Source organism: Physella acuta, unplaced genomic scaffold, assembly GCF_028476545.2.
Source record: "Physella acuta isolate Inbredline_101_S28 unplaced genomic scaffold, ASM2847654v3 ptg000142l, whole genome shotgun sequence".
Taxonomy (NCBI): domain Eukaryota; kingdom Metazoa; phylum Mollusca; class Gastropoda; family Physidae; genus Physella; species Physella acuta.
Window position 1 is genome coordinate 1,265,671 of NW_026731661.1, and position 16,437 is coordinate 1,282,107.

General features: G+C 34.0%; 2 pseudogenes; both read left to right on the forward strand.

Moving 5' to 3' along the window:
* The first annotated feature begins 775 nt into the window (after window positions 1–775).
* LOC131935304 (eukaryotic translation initiation factor 3 subunit D-like) lies at window positions 776–10,657 on the forward strand (annotated as a pseudogene).
* Window positions 10,658–12,750: 2,093 nt separating this feature from the next.
* LOC131935305 (eukaryotic translation initiation factor 3 subunit D-like) lies at window positions 12,751–15,183 on the forward strand (annotated as a pseudogene).
* Window positions 15,184–16,437: the final 1,254 nt, after the last annotated feature.

A 16,437-nucleotide genomic window follows, 5' to 3' on the forward strand; every position in this document is an offset into this window, starting at 1 on the left:
GTGTCACAATAGTATAAATTATATTATATATTATAGTATATTAAATTACTTTCTCTATTAATTTGTACAATTTCAGTACAATACATACCTTAATTTATTTTTAAAATATGTATGTAATTGATGCTATTTATTTGTGATTTTGACAGTGTTCACATTATACTAACGATTTTTATGTATATCCGGTTATAAATACACTTTGATGTAGCGTATTTTCTATATCATTAGAAGGTTTACGTCATGGTGTCACCCCCCCCCCCCCCCTCTCCATCATTGTCGGGATTTGTCAACTTTGCACTTAAAAGACTATTCAACTTATTCCAATTGATCACTTAAATAAGTGGGATTATCATTTTTCTGTATATATTTTGCTATTTTTTGCCTTGGTGTCACCCCCCCCCCCTAATTGACGTTACCCTGTGCGGTCCGCACCACCCCCCCCCCCCCCCGCCACCCCATCGCTACGCCTCTGGCAGGGTAAACGATAATTTAACATGCCTCTATACATTACTTTGCGTGTTTGGTTTATGTTTCGTTATAGGGTATAACGAAAAAAGGAAATTTTGTTTGCATTTCAATGCTGGGCATTAATTAGAAACATATATTATAGGTTCTATAGGCATAGTAAATAATTGTCTGGGCCTAAATTAACTAAAACAAATTCTAATTACTGTGTCTCATGTTAATCTATAAATAAAAATTCCATTGAAAAGTTTTATTTTAAACTGATATATCACAGTCAGTGTTTATAAACAACGTTAAAAATATGCTATAACTGATGCACCATAACTGTAAAGACCATAATCGTAAAGATCCCAACATTGATATATGGTATATTCAAATCACGCTGTGGGTAAGGCAGTTGATGGAACCTCCACAGTTTTATCACAGAGTTTATCTAATGAATGATATTGAGAAAGATTACTACGAGTTGATGTATGCTTTGATTGTCCTTCTAGTGTACCAGTCGACAGCATTGGGTCATACACGTGAAGAGGAACAGATAGTAGATTTAATACTGGAGGTTAGTCATGATACCATGAAGGTCTAAAAAAATACAAGATATTGCTAGTATGTTTTCAAATGTCAGAAAAGTTAGGACATGTCACTATATAAGAGATGCTTATATTATAATAAATTAAAGTATAAGACTAAAAAGTACGTTATTGACTGTAAAAAATATATCAGATTCACTCAGAAACAATGGAGGAAATGTTACATCTGACACAAACCATGGATGTTGTTGTAACGACAAAAAATCATAAAAAAGTGAAAGAAAAAAAAAAGAAAAAAAACTATTATATTTAATGTTAATACTGACCAAAAATGTGACATATTGGCACATTTAAATCCACCCGAAAACATTTTAAATCAAACATTAAATAAGAAAAGAATGACGGACAATAAATCAAACAATATGTTACATCTAAAATACATCAAATTAAAAGAATAGGAAAATAAATCAAAACAAACATGAATAATAATGTTGCAATTGTTCGCCGTAATTATTCTCTACACTCTACACACTTATTAAATAAAATAAAATTGATCAGAATCATGTCTCTGTGCTAAGCTCACCGATTAAGGGAAAGACGTATAGTCCTATTAGAATTATATTGCTTCGATGCTATAAATAAAGGGGACTTAAATTAATTTACATTTTATAAGGGAAACAACTTCCCCATTATTTTGTTGATTAAGTATACCAAAGAAGTACAAAAAAAAATGCAACTATTATATTTTCATAATAATTTTCTAGAACAAGTTACACATTCGTAAATGTCTTAAATTAGATAAGTTTCTATATAAACATTTAAAAATTGCTTTTGTATTTGAAATCCAAAGAACCATTTATATATTTTGCCATATACTTTAAGCCTGGTCTTTTATTAATGTTACTGTCCATTAATCTGTCTTCATTTATTTAATTTTGGAAAACTTATAGTTAATGCAAAAAGTATCACTATTAATGAATGTGACATCAGTTAAAACAAAAATTATTTCAATTCGGAGTAATGTAAACTATTTGTTTAAATTGCATGTTATTGTGCTTATGCTTTTATGTTTGACTTTTTTGGCTTTAAAAAAAAGTAAAAAATTACTGCATGAAGATGTATGCTTTGATTGTCCTTCTAGAGTCCCAGTTTAAAGTATTAGTTCATACAACTGAGAAGAACAGATAGTAGATTTCATACTGGAGGTTAGTCATGAGATCACGGCAGTATAGTAGAAATGACAAGATGTTGTTTTTTTGTTTTCAAGTATTAGAACAGTTAGCAGAGGTAGCTCTAGCTTCAGGAGCTAACTATACAAATGAAAAAAAGTGACACAAAATAATAATAGTAATTAAAAGCCAATGGACAGCATAACTTACGCAGTTATTTTATCAGAAGACTGATTAGTCGGCACAATATTCTACAACTCAACTACGGCCAAGTAGATACTTGATATTTCTCGGCTGTTGTTTACGTAAAAGAACTAAACAACACCACCAAACATTACGGACTTTATACATTAGAATTCACCATCTACAGGGAAGACAATGTCAGCGGCACCCTCAGATGTCCTACCCCCACCCCACCCACTCAACAGCGACACTATCATAAAGGCCCTGAGAAATCTTAGCAAACTAGAACCCAGTATCAACTCAATGGCCTACACCAGGGGTCGGCAACCTGCGGCTCGTGAGCCGCATGCGGCTCTTTTGGTGTCCAGTTGCGGCTCTTTAGCTACATGCACAAATATTAATAAGCATTTTTTTTATTTTCAAAACTCATTAAAATATTAGTCTGCAACACCCAGTAATAATAGATATAACAATAGATATAAACAATAAACATTCACTATATCGGACACACATTAAGAAAAGAAAAAGAAAACATCGCAAAACATGCATTGGACTGGAATCCTTATGGAAAAAGGAGGGTGGGCCGGTCAAGGAAAACATGGAAGAGAACGGTTGAGGAAGAGGCGAAAACAGCTGGGCTCTCATGGGCACAGATTAGAGAAGCAGCCCAGATTAGAGAGAGAGTCCGCTGGAGATGTGTGGTTGCAGCCCCTTGCTCCACAGGGGCCTTAAAGGAGTGAAGATGATGGTGATGATTCTATCAGAATATATAGTTACTCCCTATCTCAGTGTACCTCCTATTACATTGTCCATTCTGAATTAAAACATTCAACTTGATAGAAACTAAGCCAGCTAAGCGTAAAACTGAAAGGAAAACCCAGTGTATGTCTTGCTTTTTTTTAAATACATGGTGAGCAGTAAATTACTTAATTAAGAAAAATCTGAAAAAAAATATCGTTGAGAAACCAATGCTACTATTCAATCACTTGAACATTACTATAAACAAAATGAAGGATGTTTTCACGGAGAGATTTGAGCTATTCAAAACAAATGCAAGTACTCTGACTTACATAGTAGATCCTCTCAACACAAATTCTAATGAGATCATTTCATATATTCAAAGCTACTTATTTTAAATTATATGTATATAGTATATTTGTTTAGGATTATATATATATATATATATATATATATATATATATATATATATATATATATATATATATATATATATATATATATATATATATCATACTAAACAAATATACTATTGACATAAAATAGTTAGTGGCTCTTTAATAACCGGGTAATGTTGTAAATTGTAACTTTTGGCTCTTTCGTCTCAAAAAGTTGCCGACCCCTGGCCTACACCAACAACCGCAGCTTCACAATTTTTTCGGACAATTCATCAACCTTTACACACGACATAACAACCAATTATAAAGAACACCAATAAACATTGTATTTGCTATTCCTGTAAGACGACATGTATGAGGAAGTTGTGGGTGAAGAAAACATTAGACTACCCACCGTCACTTAACTAATCAAGACATACTACAACAAGATACAGCGGCGACAGCTAGTACACACATTTTAAAATTAAAGTAATATATTAAAATAAAAATGTACTTAAAAATGATCAGAAACTGTCGTGTGTATTAATTCCATAGTTTTTACTACGTCAGTTGAGATATTTTTTTGTATGAAGAACTATGCTAAGTTTTTCAGAATATCATTTTCTTTTCATCCAATGTAATGCATGTTTGCTTTAACAACCACTTTCATATTATATGGTATGTACAATAGTTAATGTTATCATTAGTTTCATCATAAAATAGTACATGCATGTCTGATGATACATTATTATTTTAATGTATTGTATTGTACAATTGGTATTTTCAATTTTTACTTTTAGCGCAAATTAAGTTTTTTGGAAAGATAAAATGCTAAATAGAACATTTTGCATATTACCCCTAATAGGTTAAAGACATCGAATTAATACAAATAAAAGAACTATGTATTGCAATTCTCGATCAGAGTCAAATCTTACTAATATAACATACAATATATATAAGTATAAAACAGTTACATGTTATTTACTTTAATTAAAATGACAACACCCGCAGCTCAAGGTGACAGTGCTATCCACCGCTATATAGAACTGAGGGGAAACTAAAATACATTTGCCAAATGTCAACCAAAGTCATCACATTATTTGATTATGATCGAAAAACAAATACAAACGATATTATAAACACAAAAGTAACATGGCTTTGTGATTGCTATTAAACTGAATGTGAACCAACACAAATGCATTTCTCTTTAAAGCTGACAATCTAGAAAACTGAAACTATGCTTCAGGAGCTGCCTATACATCAATACTTGCAAGTTTTATATCAGCAACAATCAGAAGAGAAGGAAAAATGTTACATCGTACCCACAACATAACTGGTTTTGTAACGTCAAAAAAAAAAAATCAAAAAGTGGAATGAACCAAAAAAAAAAAAAGATTATTAAATGATAATAGTGATCAAAAATATAAAAAATGAACACATTTAAATCCACCCAAAAACATTTTAAATCAAACATTAAATAAACGAAGAACGGCGGACAACAAAACAAACGACAGAACATTTCGTCTAATCTACTCCATATTAAATGAATAGGAACATAAAACAAAGCAAACATAAATAATACTGTGGCAATTATTTGACGTAATCATTCCATATACACTTAACACACTTATTAAATAAAATAAAATTGTTCTGACTCTTATCTCTGTGCTGCTCTCACAAATTAAGAGAAAGACATATTAGAATTATATTGTTTCGGTGTGATAAATGATCGGGACTTAATTTGCATTTTATAAGGGAAACAACTTACCAATTATTTTGTTGATTAACTTGTACCTAAACAGTTCAAATATATTATACATCTATTACATTATTATATTAATTTTCTAATATAAACGTTTACGATAGTATATATCATTTAAGAGAAAAAGTTATTGTATAAAAATTGAATTAAATTAATTTTGTATTTAAAAACGCAAGAACCATTTAAAGATGTTAAATAATTTGTCCTAAACTTTGTGCCTGATAATATAATAACACTTACAGTTTGTTTTGCCTTTTCCGATTATATTATTTTAATAATAACATCAATATCCAGAACTTATTTATCTTGTCTCTTTCCCCTCATCTTTCACACTGCAACCTTTTGAAAACTAAATGCGACCACTACAACTCCCTTTCAACTAGTCAACTTAAGTTGTTTCCCTACATAGAAAATGTTTCACTGTCCCATTGACCCTCTCTGAAAAATTTCCTTTCCTCTACCCACCCAGACTTCTGACACTTTCATTTGACCTTCACCCCTTTTACTGTCATCCTTTGCAATTTTTTTTTATAATCAAATACATGACATTATGTAAATATTCATTATGTACATTTGCAAAACCTTTCGTTTTCATTTGGTGTTCAAAATTATGTTTAAAAATTTGATGTTGATGTACTTGTTTTAATTGAAAATAAAAGTATTTAAAAAAAAAAAAACAAAAAAAAAAAAAAAAAAAAAAAATATTTATAATTTCTCGGCCTTTTGGCTAAGACCGATAACCTATCCCAGGAGTCGGCAACCTTTTGGGATTGAAGAGCCAAAAATTAAAATTTTCCAAATTTCCCAGGTTTTAAAGAGCCGCATACTTTTTATTATAATGTTATGGTATTTGATTAATTAAGATTAGGTATATACATTTGATTTTTTTTTATAAAATAAAGAATTAGCTTTAAATGCGAAACTATCTTTATTCTTATAAGTACATACAAAACAAAGTATTTTAGCTAGCTGTGCTAGAATAATATAATTAGGAATCAAATAATGCAACTGTAATTTTAGAATAATATGTTACAATAATTACATCAATGGGAGCATTGGCCTTGCATGACTCTTGAAAGTTTGGTTAAATCTGGCTCATAACTTGTTTCAATTTCAAGCAATTTCAAGCGCTAAACCGTGTATTGACGAAAGTTGTACCCTATATGGCGCCGCCCATAAGATACTTTAGTTTTCATTTTCGCAGAAATATTCACGGGAGTATTCTCATCTACTCCCTAAAGTTTCATGGCACTCGGATAAACCGCATCCGAGTTTTATTTTTTTATATACCGTGTATAGAGAAAAAAAATCGCTCCCTCCGGGGGGCGCCGCCCTTACAATATTAAACATTATTTTTTTTTTTGCAGAACCCTACCATTGAGTGATCTAATCATCTCCCCAAAGTTTCATGGTACACGGAACGATGAACGATTATACTAGGATAAAATGTAGATTATTAAACTATTGGAATCACGTGAGAGTAAAATAGTTTAAATGTATAAAGAAAAATGGTATCATAAAAATGTTTTCACTTTCCAACGGATGTTGTACATAAACAATGTTTTCGATCAAACTTTGGGTTTTGTTCTAAAGTTGTTATAAATACCCTAAGTAGAACGGGTTTTTAAAACATAACATAAAGAAGGCGTTTTGAAAAGTATGTTAGCATTCCTAGAGAACAGTCTCAGCGGGTAGCGACCCCACCCGCGCATCGAGACAAACTTTCAATTTGACGCCCCCCCCCCCCCATTATATTGTTTTATAATTATAATTCAAAATAGCAGGTAAAATGAGCTTATTTTGGCGCCCCTTGGGTCGGCGCCCGGGGACACATGTACCTTCACCCCCCCCCCCCCCCCCCCCCCGCCTCCCCCCGCAACGCCTCTGACCAGTCTACAGTATTAGGTCATACAAGTGAAGAAGAGCAGAGGTTAGTCATGAGATCTAGGAAGTCTAAAACAATAGACACGATCTTGTTATTTACTTTTCTGGTGTTAGAGAAGTTAACAGAAGTCAAAATTATTGTAGCTTTAGCTTTAGGATCTGACTATTTATCAATAGTTGCACATGTAAAACGTAACAGTGTTTTTATTTGGCAGATAAAATGTATCAGCGACAATCAAAAGAGATGGAGAAAATGTTATAACTAACCCAGACCAATGCTTTTTTGTAACGACGGAAATTATGAAGAGTGGAAGACAAAGAAAACAATAAACGAGAACTATCAAATGATGTTTTTGAAAATATTTTTTTTTAACGAACTAAATGCAAATAAAAAAATTTCATGAAAAACTTTAATTAAAAACATGTGGTAGATGAATATTTTTAGCAATATCACATATTTTCTTGGGCATAAGTTTAGTTAAGGCAAATTGAAAATAATGTGTCTATGTCAAACTGTGCCTAACAATTTCCATTTTTTTCTCCGATGGAGGGGGGAGGGGGTGGGATGGATAAAGAGAGAGGGGGGAGCGGAATGTGTTTAAAGTATACATTTATGTATACATTCTATATTATTTTAAGGGGTTTGGGTGGTGGTTGACGCCCCTCCAATTCCCCCCCCCCCCTTTGGTGATTCCTGAAATAAAAATTACTCTGTTTTAACAACTAAAGACAAAAGTAGATGAACTAGAACATATAGACTAGAGAAAACATCTTTAAATGTATCTACCCAATCTTTCAATACCACTATATACAATTTTTATTGTAAAATATTACAGGTGATTCGTTGTTGTCAGCTTAATACATATTGGAAGTTCTAAACCGTACGAGTGCTGTTTAAGCTTTATACTTTCATTATTTGTCTCGTATTCAAGTTTGAAAATATTAGCTTTATAAAGATTCAAATATTTGTAAATTAGCATAAATTCTGTTTTTAAAGTATAATACTGCTTTTCTATGGTTTGAATAATTGTTTATAATATCAGTGTTAATATTTCCAAAAATCTATTTCTACACCAGGGTCAATGTAAACCAAGATTAAACTACACATAGGTCGAGCAGCACAGACATGAGTACACCCTACAGTCCTGACAATCATCTGATACATGTCTATTCAAAAGTTGTCCTGTTTGTCTATAGAAAGATATATAGGGCATTTAAATCCCCCCAAAAAGATTTTAAATCCCAAGTTAAATACGTTAATAATAGCTGACAGCAAAACAAACGATATAACATTACCCCTAAAGTTTAGGGCCTAAAATATTCCTTATTAAATGAATAGGATAAGAAAACAATACAAACGAATAATGCTGTTGCAATTGTTTGCAGTAATTATTCCATACACAACAATTACATAAAATAAAATGTATTAAACACAGTGTCGTGTCTCTGTGCTAAGCTCACCGATTAAGTTAAGACGGAAATGAGAATACTGTTGCTGCGATGTGATAATATATAAGGGAAACAACTTACACATTATTGTGTTGATTAAAGTGTGCATTAGTAGTACAAAATAGTATACATCTATTAAACTGTTGTATATTCATTTACGTAAACTTATTAAACTGTTCGTATGTACCATTTAATAGATTTATTTTGATATCAAAATATAACGAAATTACTTTTGTATTTACAATTGTGAAAACCATTTAAAGATATTTAATATCTTGTTATATATATTGTGACTGATCTTCGATAAATGTTGACGATGATAGCCATACATCTGAATTATTACTATTTTGATATAAGTATACCATAGTGTATAAGCGCAGGTCGAAAGCGTACGTACATTGATTTCAGACCAGTTTTCACGTTTATGTAATGAAGATGTCGACTGCCCACCTTATACCGCAGCAAATTTAGGACAACCCGAATGGATGGGGACCCAATCAAATACCCGATCAATTTAAAGATATGCCCTATCAGCCTTTTCTAAAGATGTTCGTCTTGGAAAGGTATCTGATTGGACAGGAAGCACTTATCAAGATAAAAGATATCTAGGAAAATACAATTCTGCATTTGGAGGTGGGAGTCAATATGCCTATTACCATGAAGAGGATGAAAGCACTTTTCAATTGGTGGACACTTCAAGGGTCCAAAAACCAGTTTACCAGAGAAGAGGTAGTCTGCTTCAACAGAATCGTCAACGCAGGGATAAAGAACGACGCCAGCAGCAAACTCAAGCTAATATGCTTGTTCTTACCAAGACTCAAAAGAATCGTGAGAGGGATAGGCAGCGACTGCTTAAAAAATGGCAGAAACAATTTGGTAAACAAATGCAGGAGAACATAAGCAAAATGCCTATTAGAAACCGTGATGCATCTGTGCAAATCAAGGATGATTGGGTCGTAGTTGAAGAGATGAATTTCCCACGACTGACAAAGCTTAATCTTTCTGATATTAAAGAAGGAGAAGATTTGATGACATGTGGCTCCATGGAGTTTTATGACAAATATTATGACAGAGTCACAACTAAAAATGAAAAAAAAAAGGTTGAAAAGGATTAACCTAATTTTTCACAAGGTTACCACAACAGATGATCCCATCATTAGACAGTTGGCTAAAAGCCAAGGAAATGTGTTTGCAACCGATGATATATTAGCAACAATGATGTGTTGCCCCCGCTCATCCTATTCCTGGGATGTTGTTGTCCATGAGTTGGAAACAAGTTATTCTTTGACAAACGTGATGACTCTGACTTTGATCTTCTCACTGTAAGTGAGACAGCAACAGAGCCCCCTCAAGAAGATGGCAGTGCTAGCACTAACTCCCCTCGTAGTTTGGCTCTTGAGGCAACTTTTATTAACCACAACTTTTCTCAGCACGTTTTGAGAATGAATGAGGAAAAATACACCTTTTAGAAGCCCAATCCCTTCATCCAAAGGTGATGATGATTCAGAAGTAGCTTCTGTGGGATACAGGTATCGTAAATGGGATCTTGGTAAGGATATTGTCTTGATAGCTCGAACAGAGCATGATGCTGTGACAAATGGTCCTAATAATGAAATTCAGTTTATGAATATCAAGTCTCTAAATGAATGGGATTCAAGGTTTTCTGGTGGTGTTGATTGGCGCAGTCGTTTAGACAGCCAGAGATGTGCTGTTCTTGCCACTGAACTTAAAAACAATAGTTGTAAATTAGCCAAATGGACTGTCAGTGCTTTGTTGGCAGGATCTGACCAGATTAAATTTGGATATGTGTCTCGGTTACACGTGAAAGACACAGCCAAGCATGTGCTACTTGGAACCCAACAGTTTAAGCCTGTAGAATATGCCAGTCAGATCAACTTGAACATGGATAATGCTTGGGGTATTCTGAGATGTATCGTGGACACGTGTATGAAACTGAAAGAAGGCAAATATCTCATCATGAAAGATCCAAACAAGCCTGTTGTTAGGATCTATGATATTCCTGATCACAATTTTGAGTCAGATGAGGATGAAGATGACAGTTTGGTAGTGGCGAGGATACAAATTCAGATGTTACGACGATAACAACCATCTTGTGACGACGATGGAAGTCTCAGGCAATAAACACCTTACATGGTAAACATTTACCCTTAAACAATACCAGCGACTGTGACAAGCCTCAGGCAATAAACACCTTATATGGTAAACATTTTCCCTTAAACAATACCAGCGACTGTGACAAGTCTCATGCAATAAACACTTTATATGGTAAACATTTACCCTTAAACAAGTGACAAGTCCCGGTAAATTGCGATCGCTACAGGGGTTTATGTTTTTGTACGGCCGGTCTATTTCTAAGTTCTTCTTGTTTTTACTGTCCACCAGCTGTTAAGGTCGACTTTAAGAAGTACAAACAACAAACTACACAAAGTTTAGACCACAGTATTAGTGCGGGCCTACACCCGTAATATATTCGCCTAGCCCAGGGGTCGGCAACCTTTTGAAGCAGAAGAGCCAAAAGTTACAATTTTCAAAATTTCCCTGGTTTTAAAGAGCCACTAATTTTTTTTTATTTCAAATATTTTATTTTTTTATTAAGATTATTAGTATTTGTTCAAGGAGCTGGAGAGCCGCATCTTGATATCAAAAGAGCCGCATGCGGCTCGCGAGCCGCAGGTTGCCGACCCCTGGCCTAGCCCTCTGTCCAAATCAACCCATCAACTCTCGTTCACACCTAGTAAACTGAATACCAACATTTGGTCTAAGGGGAATAACACAACAACGTGGGACTGAACACAACTCCCCCCGCAACGCCTCTGACCAGTCTACAGTATTAGGTCATACAAGTGAAGAAGAGCAGAGGTTAGTCATGAGATCTAGGAAGTCTAAAACAATAGACACGATATTGTTATTTACTTTTCTGGTGTTAGAGAAGTTAACAGAAGTCAAAATTATTGTAGCTTTAGCTTTAGGATCTGACTATTTATCAATAGTTGCACATGTAAAACGTAACAGTGTTTTTATTTGGCAGATAAAATGTATCAGCGACAATCAAAAGAGATGGAGAAAATGATATAACTAACCCAGACCAATGCTTTTTTGTAACGACGGAAATTATGAAGAGTGGAAGACAAAGAAAACAATAAACGAGAACTATCAAATGATGTTTTTGAAAATATTTTTTTAACGAACTAAATGCAAATAAAAAAATTTCATGAAAAACTTTAATTAAAAACATGTGGTAGATGAATATTTTTAGCAATATCACATATTTTCTTGGGCATAAGTTTAGTTAAGGCAAATTGAAAATAATGTGTCTATGTCAAACTGTGCCTAACAATTTCCATTTTTTTCTCCGATGGAGGGGGGAGGGGGTGGGATGGATAAAGAGAGAGGGGGGAGCGGAATGTGTTTAAAGTATACATTTATGTATACATTCTATATTATTTTAGGGGGTTTGGGTGGTGGTTGACGCCCCTCCAATCCCCCCCCCCCCCTTTGGTGATTCCTGAAATAAAAATTACTCTGTTTTAACAACTAAAGACAAAAGTAGATGAACTAGAACATATAGACTAGAGAAAACATCTTTAAATGTATCTACCCAATCTTTCAATACCACTATATACAATTTTTATTGTAAAATATTACAGGTGATTCGTTGTTGTCAGCTTAATACATATTGAAAGTTCTAAACCGTACGAGTGCTGTTTAAGCTTTATACTTTTATTATTTGTCTCGTATTCAAGTTTGAAAATATTAGCTTTATAAAGATTCAAATATTTGTAAATTAGCATAAATTCTGTTTTTAAAGTATAATACTGCTTTTCTATGGTTTGAATAATTGTTTATAATATCAGTGTTAATATTTCCAAAAATCTATTTCTACACCAGGGTCAATGTAAACCAAGATTAAACTACACATAGGTCGAGCAGCACAGACATGAGTACACCCTACAGTCCTGACAATCATCTGATACATTTCTATTCAAAAGTTGTCCTGTTTGTCTATAGAAAGATATATAGGGCATTTAAATCCCCCCAAAAAGATTTTAAATCCCAAGTTAAATACGTGAATAATAGCTGACAGCAAAACTAACGATATAACATTACCCCTAAAGTTTAGGGCCTAAAATATTCCTTATTAAATGAATTGGATAATAAAACAATACAAACGAATAATGCTGTTGCAATTGTTTGCAGTAATTATTCCATACACAACAATTACATAAAATAAAATGTATTAAACACAGTGTCGTGTCTCTGTGCTAAGCTCACCGATTAAGTTAAGACGGAAATGAGAATACTGTTGCTGCGATGTGATAATATATAAGGGAAACAACTTACACATTATTGTGTTGATTAAAGTGTGCATTATTAGTACAAAATAGTATACATCTATTAAACTGTTGTATATTCATTTACGTAAACTTATTAAACTGTTCGTATGTACCATTTAATAGATTTATTTTGATATCAAAATATAACGAAATTACTTTTGTATTTACAATTGTGAAAACCATTTAAAGATATTTAATATCTTGTTATATATATTGTGACTGATCTTCGATAAACGTTGACGATGATAGCCATACATCTGAATTATTACTATTTTGATATAAGTATACCATAGTGTATAAGCGCAGGTCGAAAGCGTACGTACATTGATTTCTGACCAGTTTTCACGTTTATGTAATAAAGATGTCGACTGCCCACCTTATACCGCCGCAAATTTAGGACAACCCGAATGGATGGGGACCCAAACAAATACCCGATCAATTTAAAGATATGCCCTATCAGCCTTTTCTAAAGATGTTCGTCTTGGAAAGGTATCTGATTGGACAGGAAGCACTTATCAAGATAAAAGATATCTAGGAAAATACAATTCTGCATTTGGAGGTGGGAGTCAATATGCCTATTACCATGAAGAGGATGAAAGCACTTTTCAATTGGTGTACACTTCAAGGGTCCAAAAACCAGTTTACCAGAGAAGAGGTCGTCTGTTTCAACAGAATCGTCAACGCAGGGATAGAGAACGACGCCAGCAGCAAACTCAAGCTAATATGCTTGTTCTTACCAAGACTCAAAAGAATCGTGAGAGGGATAGGCAGCGACTGCTTAAAAAATGGCAGAAACAATTTGGTAAACAAATGCAGGAGAACATAAGCAAAATGCCTATTAGAAACCGTGATGCATCTGTGCAAATCAATGATGATTGGGTCGTAGTTGAAGAGATGAATTTCCCACGACTGACAAAGCTTAATCTTTCTGATATTAAAGAAAGAGAAGAGTTGATGACATGTGGCTCCATGGAGTTTTATGACAAATATTATGACAGAGTCACAACTAAAAATGAAAAAAAAGGTTGAAAAGGATTAACCTAATTTTTCACAAGGTTACCACAACAGATGATCCCATCATTAGACAGTTGGCTAAAAGCCAAGGAAATGTGTTTGCAACCGATGCTATATTAGCAACAATGATGTGTTGCCCCCGCTCATCCTATTCCTGGGATGTTGTTGTCCATGTGTTGGAAACAAGTTATTCTTTGACAAACGTGATGACTCTGACTTTGATCTTCTCACTGTAAGTGAGACAGCAACAGAACCCCCTCAAGAAGATGGCAGTGCTAGCACTAACTCCCCTCGTAGTTTGGCTCTTGAGGCAACTTTTATTAACCACAACTTTTCTCAGCACGTTTTGAGAATGAATGAGGAAAAATACACCGTTTAGAAGCCCAATCCCTTCATCCAAGGTGCTGATGATTCAGAAGTAGCTTCTGTTGGATACAGGTATCGTAAATGGGATCTTGGTAAGGATATTGTCTTGATAGCTCGAACAGAGCATGATGCTGTGACAAATGGTCCTAATAATGAAATTCAGTTTATGAATATCAAGTCTCTAAATGAATGGGATTCAAGGTTTTCTGGTGGTGTTGATTGGCGCAGTCGTTTAGACAGCCAGAGATGTGCTGTTCTTGCCACTGAACTTAAAAACAATAGTTGTAAATTAGCCAAATGGACTGTCAGTGCTTTGTTGGCAGGATCTGACCAGATTAAATTTGGATATGTGTCTCGGTTACACGTGAAAGACACAGCCAAGCATGTGCTACTTGGAACCCAACAGTTTAAGCCTGTAGAATATGCCAGTCAGATCAACTTGAACATGGATAATGCTTGGGGTATTCTGAGATGTATCGTGGACACGTGTATGAAACTGAAAGAAGGCAAATATCTCATCATGAAAGATCCAAACAAGCCTGTTGTTAGGATCTATGATATTCCTGATCACAATTTTGAGTCAGATGAGGATGAAGATGACGACGACGATGATGATGACGATGATTCAGATGATGATTCAGACGATGATGATGATGATGAAGTCGAAAAGTAAAATTGATTTGAGACAGCTTGAATATTTTTTCTTCATGATGAAGAACGTGTGTAATTGGAGCTAAAACAATTGTATAGATGATGTAAACAAGGACCCAAAGTTAGACATTCTTAAGGCTACTAAAGTTTCAATTGATCAGTGTATAGTTGTACCCACTTTTTAAAAAGCAGGTCTGGCTTTGCTATTTATATCTTACAATTTAAAATGTGTATTTTATCTTTCATTTCTTGGGTATTTAGATTATCACCCCTCAGGGGTGTTACATTATAAGTTAAAGATTTTAATTTTGTTGGGAAGCTAGTGAAAAATAAACATTTTAAATAAAAAAAAATGATATAAGTATACTTTAAAAACTTACGTATTCATTTACTTATTTCGCTATGTATCTCCTATTTTCTGTACATCAATGTATCTGCCTTGTAAATATCCACCCAAACGGCGTGGGATGTTATTGTATTTGTTTTTAATTGGAAAATAAAAAGGATTAAAAAATTTATAAAATTATACTATTTGTGTAAACTATATTTGTATAATATTTTGCTTATGCGAACATTTTTGTTTTAACTTTTTTCGCTTAAAATAAATAAATAAATAATTTCAAAATAATAATAAAATACTGCGAGCTGATGTATGCTGTGATTGTACATCTGGAGTAACAGTCGATAGTATTGGGTCATACAAGTGAAGAGGAACAGATAGTAGATTTAATACTGGAGGTTTGACATGAGATGAAGGAAGGCTAAAAGACATGACCAGATCCTGCTATTCTGTTTTTTAGTGCTAAAAAAAATAGCTTAGGTAGCTTTTGCTGCAGGGGCTGACTACACAGCATTATGTTAAAATATAAGACGGAGACGTTCTTTCTTGGCTGTAAAAATATATCAGCAACAATCAGAAGAGATGGAGAAAATGCTACATCTAACCCACACACAGAGGCGTAGCGATGGAGGGGGGGGGGCAAAATGGGTTGTAAAAACAAATTAAAATTTCATTTTAGCTGCATACTTGCAGTTTGAGGAGGGTGGGGTTGCAAATCGAAAGTTAAGGGGGGGGGGGGGGTAAATTGAAAATTTGCTCCAGAGGGGGCGCTAAATTGAAAGTTTGTCCCCGGGCCATATACCCCGTGAGTCGAAAAAAAAAACAACATGTTTTCCGAATGTCTGTGTGTGTGCATGTGTGTATGTATGTGTGTGTGTGTTTGTGACTGTGAACACGATAACTTGAGTACCGCTATAGCTAGGTTGATGCCATTTCGTATACCTTTTATATCAATAGAGAGAGAGAGAGAGAGAGAGAGAGAGAGAGAAAGAGAGAGAGAGAGAAAGAGAGAGAGGAGACGGAATAAAATCTGTAAAATGCAGATTTCTGTATTTGACAAATGATAAAAAACCGAAAGTATGTACCCGCTAAGATCAATCGAAAATAAAAACTTATCTTGAAATTCCCAGACCTATTCCTGTAGCAACTCTCTGTCA